The following is a 13,222-nucleotide window of genomic DNA, read 5'->3' as shown; positions in this document are numbered from 1 at the left end:
TCGCCTCTACAGGCAACATTTCTTAAAGGTCTAAGCAACAATATGACTGATGCTTGTAATTTTTTCAGCTGATGCCATCCGGTGGAGCTTCGCACATGAACTACTGCTGTTTACCTGCTGTCACCGCGTTGCATGAAAGCACAAAAACACCGGAAAGAGCATTTATATAACGAAAAAAATAAAAATTTCCTCATTGACAAGGCGGTTTGCGACTACGTTATGAAACCGCACCTTGCGCAGATTCGATGTAGGCTTGTGAAGATTGTTAGCAATCATTTGCACTAAATTAAACGATTCCGTACAAAGACCGCACGTGGTTGAGCTGCTGAATCAGAAAAGGAGACAAAAAAATAAAAAAATGCCGCGGCGATTAGCGCAGCCGGCGCAACGCGTGTCACCTTGCGTTCAAAATGAGCGCACCAGAAACCGAAACCAGATGTTAATCCCATCCGCTTGAGGCGCTACAGTCAATTCGGCCGCAAGGCTCTATGGGAGCGTCCGCTCTTGTTCAATGTCTTTATGTAGGATGCCGTCTCAGAAGTGAAGCCGAACCACCGTCACCGTATCATAAAGATGAAGTAACTTTAGCAAATAGCGGGTAATATAGGAAGTGCTTTCGTCCAACTCCGTGCTATCTAGATTGCGTAATTTAGCCGCACAGACATCGTAGGATATCTTTCACTCTATCGTAGGCTTCAGAAAGAAGCTTAAACGTTTCTTTTTTTTAATTTTATAGCACATCATTATATCAATACGCAGCCAAAGGTAACTGCAACATCTTTGGCGAGATTGTACTCTGCCAGGGAACTTCGTCTACTTGACCGCAAAAAGACACAAAATCTCTGGATTTCAAGTGGCTTTAATTGCCGATTACGTAAACTGGACCCCACGCTACGGCTACAACTGATATCTAGCCTTTCCTGCGGCAAAACAACCTTGCTGTGCCGTATGTGGCTGGGAGTGGCGTTCACGAACGCATACTCCTATCGTTTGGGAAAGGCCGAGGGCCCGGTGTGCGACTCCTGTGGGTGCGAGGAAAGCATCGAGCACCTATTGTGCAGCTGCCCTCGATACGATGTACAACGCCTTTCTCTGCCGGCGGCTTTGCACCAGCTGGACTCAAGGCCGTTCACTGAGTCAAAGAAACTCGGACCGTGGCCACACCAGCCACTGGCACGAAAACTGTTCGAGCACTAGTGCAATACTTGAAGTGCACCTGCTTCAGAGACTGTTTATAGTGTCCCTCTGTATAGTGTCCCTCCCACACGCATTCAGTGCTCACTCTCTCTCTTTTTTCCGCCTTCTATTCCCCTTTCCCCCACCCCCATTGTAGGGTAGCGAACCCAGTGCTCTTCAGTTGACCTCCCTGCCTTTCCTGTCCTTGCTTTTCTGTCTCTCAAAGGTAACACTTTAGGGAATTACTTCGAGATATTATTTTCAAATCCTCCTAGCATTTGTAAAACCTAACGAAAAGGACGTTAGCTGTGAAAAGTTTGAGCTGTCGTGTCCCTCTTTCCAAGTAGACGTGTAGGCAAACACTGGCTTCACCTGTGCTGCTACGAAGCTACAGCGGCTGCCACTCCATCTTTTTCGAGCGAAGCTCGTATTGCCTCACTCATGTCGGCGTCGGTGTCGCTGTACTAAAAACGCAAGCCGCTCGGCAATAAGAATTGCTTGTCTGGATGCGGAATCGAACCACCGGCCACCGGGAGCACCGGCTCGATGGAACGCGCAACTGTGGCTGCAAGGAGGAGAAGGATGAAAAGGAAGGAAGCAAACGTAGGGAGGTCAACCAGACCCACGTCGGATTTGCTAACCGACACAGGGGAAGGGTTTAAGGAATTAAAAAAATGGAGAGGGAGGGACGAAGGTACTATCGGTGTGAACACGACGGCTGTAAATGACAATGGAAGCGTGCGTAGGCTCACCCTGTCATTATAGCTGTAAGCGAGAAGTTGGAAGCCGGAAGTTTCAAAAACTGTTCTGAATGTGCAGACTACTGAATAAACTTTCATGACTCTGTACTCATCCCCATGTTTTGGAAAGGATAACTGATGCCTTTCAATCTAGGCTACACTAGACCTCTGATAACAGCTCTTGCTTAGTCTTTAGTCACCTCACGGCCGGAGTGCCTCAAGGGAGCTTGTTTGGACCGCGACTGTTCCTTTTCTGTAATAATGACTTGGCTAACTGTGTTTCGTCCCGCATTAGACCTTTTACCGACGATTGTGTAGTTAGTGTAACGCATATTTTGAAAAGTATCATGTAACTTTCCGAAACGAGTTAGACGCAATTAACGCACTGTGTAAGTCATGGTTGTTGCACGTCTATCTTCATCCTGATCATCATCAGCCTGGTTATGCCCACTACAGGGCAAAGACCACTCCCATACTTCTGCAACTACCCCGGTCAAGTGCTAATGGCAGCCATGTTGTGCCTGCAAACTTCTTAATGTCATCAGCCCACCTAACTTTCTGCCGCCCCCTCCTGCGCTTCCCTTCCCTTGGAATCCAGTCGTAACCCTTAATGACCGTCGGTTATCTTCCCTCCTCATTACGTGCCCTGCCCATGCCCATTTCCTTTTCTTGATTTCAACTAAGATGTCAATAACTCGCGTTTGTTCCCTCACCCAATCTGCTCTTTTCTTATCCCTTAAAGATACACCTATCATTCTTCTTTCCATAGCTCGTTGCGTCATCTTCAATTTAAGTAGAACCCTTTTCGTAAGACTCCAGGTTTCTGCCCCGTGCGTGAGTGCTGGTAAGACACAGCTGTTATGCACTTTACTCTTGAGTGATAATGGCAACCTGCTGTTCATGGTCTGAGAATGCCTGCCAAAGGCACCTCAGCCCATTCTTATTCTTCTGATTATTTCAGTCTCAGGATTCGGATCCGCAGTCACTACCTGTCCTAAGTATATGTATTCCCTTACAACTTCCAGTGCCTCGCTACTTATCGTAAACTGCTGTTCTCTTCCGAGACTGCAAAAGATTACTTTAGCTTTCTGCAGATTAATTTTTAGACCCACCCTTCTGCTTTGCCTCTCCAGGTCAGTGAGCATACATTGCAATTGGTCCCCTGATTATACTAAGCAAGGCAATATCATCAGTGAATCTCAAGTTACTAAGGTATTCTCCATTAACTCTTATACCCAATTCTTCCCAATACAGGCCTCGGAATACCTCCTGTAAGCACGCTGTGAACAGCATTGGGGAGATCGTATCTCCATGCCTGACGCCTTTCTTTATTAATATTTTGTTGCTTTCTTTATGGAGGACTACGGTGGCTGTGCAGCCACTATAGATATTTTTCACTATTTTTACATACGGCTCGTCTATACCCTGATTCCGTAATGTCTCCATGACTGCTGATGTTTCGACTGAATCAAACGCTTTCTCGTAATCACGTCTATCTTACAAACAATAAATTTATGTGTTCTACCAAGCGGGCCGCTGGAGTATCCAGGCTGTTTCATTTGGAACGTAGTAGCGTGGAACTCGTCCCAACCTACAACAATCTAGGCGTGTTACTATTGAACGTGGAAACTTCAGATTTACTGCATCCATGCAGCTGCTAATCGCTCTCTTGGTATCACCAAACGCAGCATAAAGTGCGTTTGACATATTTGTGCTTGCCAAGAATACACTGATCTTCCCGAAGGTCGGCCACGCCTGGGCAGTTTGGGATCTGAGTTAGGCATACATCGTCAACGGCATTGAATGTGCTCGAAATCTCACTTTATCTTTTGCAAATATTCATGTTACACTTGTATTCTATCCTTAAACGCACATGCCGATTTAGAAGTACTGTATATCAACGCGTCTTTGCCTGTTTCTCAAATTTTATCATCATGCTTCTCTTCATGACGATTTCTATCAGTGACGTCTGCCGTCTTTTCTAAGCGGGATCAGCATTTCAATATCGAGCGCGGACCGTGCCACAGGTACATTATGCAAGTTGTTCTATGCCCCGCACCGTCGTTGATAGAAACCCCTTTGCTCTGTGATATTGCCACTGAAACTAGGCCTGTAAAATTTCACTACGTGGTGCGCAATGCTAATGAGTTTTCTTTATATTTATGTTTCGTTTGTTGTGTGTTACTGTTAAATGCTCGGATTACCACCATAGTCTATATCAGCGTGTATATTTTCACCATATGATTGAGCTTTTAGAAATACTTCTTTTTGGAATTTTTACAATTTCACACCTTTTTTTTCTAGCTACGCTCTGTTAGAATGCTTTTGTTTTGCGCTTCATCCTACTGTTTTGTGCGTCTGCAGAGTTGTAATACATTTTATTTTGTACTGCCCCCACTGCCTTCGATGTAATACCCTTCGCGAAGGGCCTTTACAGTGTCACGTCGTAGTGACGGTCAAGAACCTGGAAGCAAAACTGTGAATGACGAAACTATGTATAGGTAGAACTTGTGCCCCTAAAAGCAAGTGACATTCAAAACACAACCATTGCGGTGAACGCCGTTGGCGATCTTTGAAAATCTGATCTGCGGGTCAAGCGCGTCCGTTTTTACGCATGGCTCTACGAAGCTTCCAGTGTAATCGCTGGTGTTCGCGCGCCTTCCAGAAAATACTACACAATTCGCGTTGCGCATGCAGTCAGATTGCACAAGGCTCTGTGACAGCAGACAACCGGATAGAGAGGTCTATAAAACTCAAGCAACTTCCGATACGTACAGGTGCGTTCGGTGTCGAGAGATAACGTTTAACATTCGTTATCACATGAAAAGGGGTCACGCGAGAAAGATAAGCAAGTGCATGGGCCAACACGCCTTCTTAAAAAACATCGTCCCATGCTGCAAACAAAAAAAAGGGGTAAAGCGAAAGCACCCGTAGTAAACAAAGAAACAAAGTTAACAAGTTCGTTAGCGGGTGTAGAAAGACTAAAGCCGCAACACATGGACAATTAGGTCATGTGCGGTGCCACTATGATTTCGAACTTCCGTCGGGCACGACCTCATAGTCCAGTGCGGAAATCTGTTGGATGATCTGGTAGGTATAACTGACATTTGGGCGAGTTCGTACTGGTAGAACATATTAAAGGGGCAGCGCAAGATGACTCAGCCAGAAAGCAGGAGTGACACAGAACAGCGTTAATAATAATAATAATAATAATAATAATAATAATAATAATAATAATAATAATAATAATAATAATAATAATAATAATAATAATACCTATATATACATAGATTCGTTGATTGAGGCAAAAGACACAACAGCTTCGTTGCTCATCCTTCTTCACAGATTGGAAGGGCTGATGATCTTTTTCTGAAAAGGATCTACCCGGAAAATTAGAAATATGCCTTTTAGAATAGTAGATTTTACATTTTATTTTAAATGCAACAAACGTCATCCGAGTTAGCACAGTGATTGCTGAACAACACGACATCCCTATTCTCATCCATCTCTACAGGAGCCCCGAGCTAACATAGCAATTCTGCATGATAGAGCTGGCGCGTTACTGCAGGCGCGTTTCCCTTCGCCAAACTAGCAGCACCGTTGCCAACAGCCATGGAGGGCGGAAGAGAAAGTAATGCCCAACCGACCTCCTGGCGTCATCTTGGCGCCTCGAATTGTCACGTGACCGAACGCGCTGACGAAGTGTGTTGCGTGCGTAGTGATGGCTGCGCTAAAACCCCTGAAACTTAACAAAGTAGCGGTACGCTTTGAAGAATGCCGCCTCCTCCTCGCGCATCCTCACCGAGGCCGTCTCCGCGTCGAAGCAGGTCTATTGGCATAACGAGGGGCGTCGTGCTGGCTTCGTTTTTTTACAGTCGTGATTTGTGCTTGAATACCGTCGACCGAATTGCGCGCAGCATATGTTCGCGCCGTTGCCCTTTCACCTCCGTTATGTTTGTTGTTTGTGAACGCGCTGAACTTAGCTTTGTGGCGAGTGCGACGTCTCTTCGCAGCGTTTTCATTTACAATGAGCTGTGGCGGCTTCGGATGTCGAAATAAATTCAGCGAAGGCAAAAAACTCTTCGCGATAGCACGCAGTGAGTGCGAGGGATTAAGAAGACGTGGGTTCAACGAATTGGGAGGGAGAAATCCAGACCAACATCCTGCACACGACTATGCAATGCAATATTCGAGTCTCTTCGTAGTATAGTATGAGTGGAGGCTTGGGTAACTTGCTGCGGGCCGTAACGTAGTAGAAGCGACACAGTTCATCGGGCATGCTGCCATCTGTTTGAAAGTTTGAACAATTTCTCCGCAATGTGTAGTTTGTTTATATAACCACTCCGTGGACGCATTTTGTGCGCTTAGTTGTTGCGTACGCCAAGAGTCTTGAATTCGCGTGCACGCGGGGCTGCATGCAAGGGCTTCATTATAAACTTTTAGATTAAGCTCAGACCTTTTAAATAAATTGCAGGCTTGAACATAAACACACATCTCAGGAAAGCAAGTCTCTGCATATTGTGGTTACTTACTATACGCTTCTTGTTTGCCTGTTTCGATCGTGTTCGTCGTTGACGGTCCGCCGGTGGACTAGGCGTGCAAAGCTACCCATAAGAAAAGTGCCCGCTCTCCTAAAATCGAGTTACGGGGCGCGTTCATCGCCCAATCACATCATCATGGATCTGTGATACGTGCACCGGCTAATTCGCGTTAGCTTTAGGTGTGTGAAGGTTTAGGCGCGGCACTGGAACACTCGCAAAGAAAACTTGCAGTTTGTGGAGCGCACTTATAAAGATTATACTTGAACTTAAGAAATTTAGACCAAGTAGTGATTCAGCTATGCTTCAAAGGCGTAAAACTCTGCGCGTGACGTTTGGAATATTAAGATTATTTAAACAAAGAAGGCCCTTGTTTGCAACCTCATGTCAACCTGGTCCTGTTGGAATACACGAAACTTACGTTCTTGCGAACTTACCGCAAGGAACGCATGAGCCGAAGAGAGGGAGAAGAATAAGCCGTACAGACAACTGATGATTTAGTGAAACGAATGCTGTGCTGACCTTATATAGCTCAGACACACGTGTGCATCCGAAAAGCAATGAAAAGAAAGAGCAATAAAAACTGAGAGCGACCTTTAACAGAGTGCACTACAAATGCTAAGATAAACGATGAAGACTACTGAGGCCCCCGATAGATGGCCGTCACATGGAAAGAAACAACGTACTTCCTGAGAAGCCGCAACTTACGGCGAGCTGAGGCGATGACTATCCTTAGAGCATTGCATGGCCACTGCCTCTACAATCTCTCTTATGGGCTGACCACTTTTTCTGCCGATAATCTGTCTTTGGTAACTGTGTTGTGTTAAATGTGCTCATTCCATTTCACTCAGTATTTACCTAATATTTGCTGAACGATTACCTGCTCGTTGTAACACGCGTAGTCCACGTCAATATTTGCACTGCTCTATCTTTATCGGTGTTCGAAGCGCTTCCGTATCGCCTTTTCTTCGGCTCTCCCCGGTGGCAGTCTCGTAAACATGTTGCCCACCAGGACCGCGACGGGGGAAGAAATCAGAATCGTCCATGTAGCCCTTATCCCGAAAACTCTGAACATTTCCCTTGAGCAACCTGATGGAGACTTCAGAAGGATATTGTGGGGAACCAATATTGTGTGGTAGGTGTTGTGTGTGGCTGTTTTTGGTTTTCGAGTGACCTCACAATCATTACTGCACTGTGGGTCGTCGACGTACGCACGATCGCTTTGGGTACGGTAAACTAGTGTGCGTCCTAGGAGTGCGATGAGATGCGTGTCTGTTCTACGAACCGGGATTCATTAGTAAATGGTGTCCTATCGCGTTTGGCAGCAATACATGTGTATGTATACCCCCGGTGTTCATTATTTTCCAAGGTTAAACATCGTGTAGGACTGACTTGTCGCGCCTCGCTTTCCCTTGATGTGCACGCGGGAGGGGCGGGAACAGAACGCGTTGCCCGCATTGATGCTTGATGCGTGAATCGTTCAGCCTCCTTCAAGACCGTGGGCTGCGCATGCCGCGCTTCTTCGAAAAAAAGATATGATTCTTTGAGATTTTGCTTCTACTACAAGCAGCTTAACAAGTGTACGATGCACGACGTATGCCCACTACCTGAAATTGATGACGCTATTGATAGGGTCCACTATTCGAAGTTATTTTCATTGCTTGATTTAAGCGTGACACTGGCAGGTCAACGCCGCGAAGAAGATATGTGCAGGGCAGTCTTTCGGACTCCTTCAGGCATCTAGATATTTAGCTGCGTACCGTTTGTGTTGCACATGGCTCCTAGTGCCTTTCAGCGTGCCATTAACTGCCTGCACACCTTTGAAGAACCAATCTTGTGTCTTGTATCTGGACCACGTGCATCAAAAGCTATATGAAGCTCGGTTTTAGCAGAGCCGCGAGAATGCCAAATCAGTCGCTCCAAGATTTTATACCTAAGCATACTCTCTCCAAATAGCATCGGCGTTCCCAGAGTGCATTGCTGCTGTGATGAAATGTCCCACCGGGATATATATATATATATATATATATATATATATATATATATATATATATATACATGGTGACTACTATACATGCAATAGGGTATTGGCAGTAAGAGAAGGGAACGCAGAATAAGACAGAAACGCAGGCCAGAGGTCTGGACTATGAAATGGCGCAACCACTAAATAATCCTCGTCTCCACGGCCTGTCTTGGATATCCAAGACAGGCCGCATCACCCGGCATTTTGCTGAATCTGGTCCAACGGTTGCTACTGCTCTTGGTCATGGCGCCCAGAGTTGTTAAGCCTCCAGTGTGAATATCTCACCTGTCTCAGCCAGTACGCCGCCTGTGGGTGCCTTCCCGGTTCCTCAGGTCATGGATTCACCTCTCGTCACAATGCAAATCGTTTTGCCTCCAAGTAAAGCTGTCATGCTACCTTGTACGTAAATTGCATCATTGGTGCACACCGTCCATAACCCCGCGACTGGGATCTCCAGGTTATAAGTATAATCACACATACTGCAGTAGGGCTGTTCAAACGCCTTATAAAGATCAGTGCAAATTTAAAATCGACCCCATGTGCGTAGTACTCTTCCTTCACCTTCTCCACTGGCAGTTCCTCCATCTTGCGACAACTTCGACGACCTCGAAGCATTTCTCTCGGCTCATTTTCCACATCGCCTCATTAGCAGCCACTGCGGCTAATCACGCACAGGCACCACCGCTACCATGCAGACCACGATCTTCACCTGATCGGATAGCTAGCGCAAGTCATCCACCCCCTTCGCCAGGCGCTGGCCTAGTCCTGTCCCTTTTCTGTTTAGGACGTCATTTAGCCCACCTGCTACTATGACAAAGTTGCGCACGTGGGCAGTTCCCGCGAGCTTTTCTTTTCCTCGCTTCATGACAGAACCCAGTTTCCGCCCTGAAAATGTCCCTACCATCCCTATTTTATCGCCTTTCAACCTCTCCACAATTGCTTTCGAGCGCCCAGCCAAGTTTGAGTCGCTGGCGATAATCACCCTTTCCCTCTTTTCTACCTCTCCCTCCTTCCCTTTGTCTTTTTCCACGTGATTCGGACTCGACAAGGGCCATTGTCCCCTGGACTCCTGCTTTGTCCGCGTGGCAGTCTCAAGGTAGGTGCCGCTGAGGCGAGCGCCATCTGTTGGTGGTACAAGGAGCCCAGGGTTACCCACGATGCACGTACTCCACTGTGATTGGTTGACCTATGAGAAGAGCCATGGACGCAGCACCCACGGCCAATATTCCCGACGAGGTTCGCAAACAAACGCGTCGGTCTAAAGAAACGTGTCCTGCAGAGACCTTCTGCTGTTCTTGACGTCAACATTTTGCGTGCCGCTGCTGACGGTAGCGATACACGAAAGCGTTTGCCGGATTTCGCCAATGCCACATGCGCTGCTTTCGCAGCACTTCTATACGTTTTCTAAGTGTACGCATTTTCCCGTTTTAGGAAACCAGGCGACATTTAGTTGAAGGGTTCAGACCGAGTCTGCAACCTTCGATTGAGTGGACGAAAAACTCAACCACTCGCGCGGATGCGTGCGTCTTCATCTGCTCATTCCTTGACGTCAGTAAAAGCAGGTAACAGGCATCGCGCGTGGACTCGCGCGCGTCTTCGTTTGCTTTCTAATTCTGCGGCACCTGTTGCAATGTGTGGCAGTATTTAAATAGTGCAGTAAAACGAAATGTGCGCTTGTTTAAAAATGTCGCTAGCGCTTTTGGACAGCGTGCACTACAAAAAAAAAACGGTATAACAAAATGGCTAAGATGTGCCGGTTCGATTGCAATGCAGATTAAATAGGATATTTATAGAATACTGCAATAGGAAGGAAGGAAATCAACTTTATTCGAGGTCCTGCAGGCCACGAGAGCTTTGGGCTCTCATGGAGTGGGCACCTCCCACGACGGAAGCGGGAGGTTGAGCTTTCTGGCGGCGTCGTGGACCTGCTGGACTGCCCAGAGTTGGGGAGATAGTACTTCGCTCCGGATTGTTTCCTGAAACTTGCACTTCTCCTGTTCGAGGTTCATGTGAGCATGCGAGCACGGCCAGAGTAAATGATAGACGTTAAGGGATGTATTGCAATTGGTGCAATAAGAATTGTAGTAGAGCTTCGATGTGTAATGGTGTAATCTGTTTTGCGTGGTGTTTTGTGTTTCGTGATTTCATTGTATATAGTGGGGGCGTCCTTGTACTCCGAGTGGTCGGGTGAAGCCGCGAGGTCTGCAAGCGCGCGCGCAGCCTCGTGCGCCGCCTCACTAAGGTTGGGGACATTAGGCATGTCCTGCCCATGCCTATTTCTTTTCCTTGATTTCAACTAAGATGTTATTAACTCGCGTTTGTTCCCTCACCCAATCTGCTCTTTTATCCCTTAACGTTAAACCCATCAATCTTCTTTCCATAGCTCGTTGCGTCGTCCTCAATGTAAGTAGAACCATTTTCGTAAGCCTCCAGATTTCTGCCCCGTACCTGAGTGCTGGTAAGACACACATAGCCATATATGTATACCTAAAATATTATTAAGAGACCACCACACTTGGCAGGAGGTAGCAAAGTAAAGAGGTAAAAAAGCGACGTTTTCTAGCACTTTCATTGATTGCAGAAGTTAAAAGTTTAAATAAATGAACTAGATGCGATTCTCAAAACTCTCTTTCATGGTGGGAACGAAACCAAAATTGAAGGAGTGTAGCATTTGTGTAATGAAATAAGTGGCTCAAAATGCGCACCCGTTCTAATAGCGGAGATTACGTAGAGCAGCGGCATTACACTCGTGGTTGTTAAAGCGGTATCTGAACGGTGTTTCAGTTTGTCAAGCATGCTGTAACTTGAAAATGGAATATTCTAGCAAATAGATGCAGCTATTAGTGTGGTACATAAGATCACCTTTAATTTTCACGTGGCAGTTGTTGGCAGTGCGTTTGGCAAATACATGATGTTGTCATGTGGGCACAAACGTTGCACCAAGTTTCTTTGCAGCGCCGGCAACCCACAGTCTCTGGAATCATGCTTTAAGATGACGTTAACATGTCATGCTGAAGAGTAGACAGTCACAAGACTACCCGAGGTGGTTCTGGAAAGATAACGCTAAGGCGATCACTCTACGCTAGTATGGTGAAATGATTTTTTTAAGGATTGACGAAACATTTCGAACCGATGCTCAGTTGGTTAGAACCAGGTTACTTTGTGTCTGAATGGACCGTTGGATTTTCGCGCGCAAATCGATGCCTGTCTGCTGCTTTTATTTATTATTTTGTGGTTAGTTTGTTGTCGGATACGGAAGCTGCTACGTCAAGAAGGTAATTGTATAAAGGTATCACTCAAATGAAAAAGGAAAAGATGTGCTAGCGGTATTAAAATGAGCTACAAAGGATAACGAAGCCAACATGCGTCCCATGAGGCCAAATCAGAAATATATCGTCTATAAACCGCTTATACCCAGGGTTTTTGTAGTTCGCGCTTGCTGAGAAAGTCATTCTAGCATAATTAGGGCCAATGCGAATGCCCATTGATGTGCCGCTTACTTGAAGGTAATGGGAAAGTTCCAATTAGAAATTATTGAGTTATAAAATTATATTTCAATAATGGAGACAGTGTATCCCAATCAACGGTTTTTTCCATTAGACGATCTGTAATATGCATGATCAACAGCCTTAATGTCATCACAATGGAGGATGTTTGGATAGAGTGAAACCACGTCTAATTTCACAAGTGGGGAATTCAGGGGTATCAGAAGCTTGACGATGTCCAACAAAAACTGGTTCGTGTCTTCAATATAGGAAGAGAAATTAGATGGAATGCTGCTGATTATTACATCAACGTAACGCGAAAGTTGCTCCGTAACAGTGCCAACGCCCGAAACAATGGGCTGTCTGACACAGTTGTTTTTCTCTATTTTAGGCAGCCAATAGAACTTGCACGTGATGGCATTTTACAATTGCTACTAATTGCAGCGGGGCATGGCGATTCCGGGGGCGCCGGACGTTGCGTGTGCCTGCGCGAATAAGAGAAGGTGAGAGAGAGAAAAAGGTGGGGCTTTTCTTCCTTCAATATCTGATTCTGTATAGGTGCTACGGAGAACTTTCTTTGCGTGTGTTGTATGCACATGTCGATAGGCGTGCCGGCATCACTGAGTGGGGTTGAATTTTTTTACGCTCCGGCGCTGGCTTTCGGCGCGGTGAAACAAGCGAAGCAGCGGGCACTGACGCCCTATTTGGCGATCGCTCTGACGGACAGATTCCCTCGCTTGTGCGGCGCTCGCGCTAAGTCAGTCGTGCCGGATCATAACTTTCTCATGCCTTAGGGTGATCTACCTTCCAAATAACACCACGACAATTTCCATGGGAGCAGTAGGTACTGCAGTAGAGGCTGGGCCTCATATATCGAATATAGAAGCAATCGCATTAAACCCGACTGGCCGGAAAGCCGCTCTTTAAGCCACCCTCACGTTTTTTACCCTAACCTGCCCTAACCTACCCTAAGCTAAGATGGTCGAGACGCAGATATAATCATCCTCACCGTGTGAACGCTGTGAGAGTCGGCCGGGTCATCCCAATGCCTTTTACGCAATGCCCAGCGTTAACGTGAGTTAACATACCCTAACGTTGACGCAACCTAACGTGGCCGAGACGCAAAGACAATAATTCGCATGGCGTAACCGCTGTGACAATATGCCTTGCCAACGTAGTGCCCTTTACGCTAAGCTAACCTAACTGAAATCTATGTGAAACCTAAGCTAACCTAATGTGGGCAAGAGGCAAAGCGAATAT

The sequence above is a fragment of the Dermacentor variabilis genome, chromosome 6 (genome assembly GCF_050947875.1).
Source record: "Dermacentor variabilis isolate Ectoservices chromosome 6, ASM5094787v1, whole genome shotgun sequence".
Lineage (NCBI taxonomy): Eukaryota > Metazoa > Arthropoda > Arachnida > Ixodida > Ixodidae > Dermacentor > Dermacentor variabilis.
Note: the sequence above shows the minus strand (reverse complement) of the source record.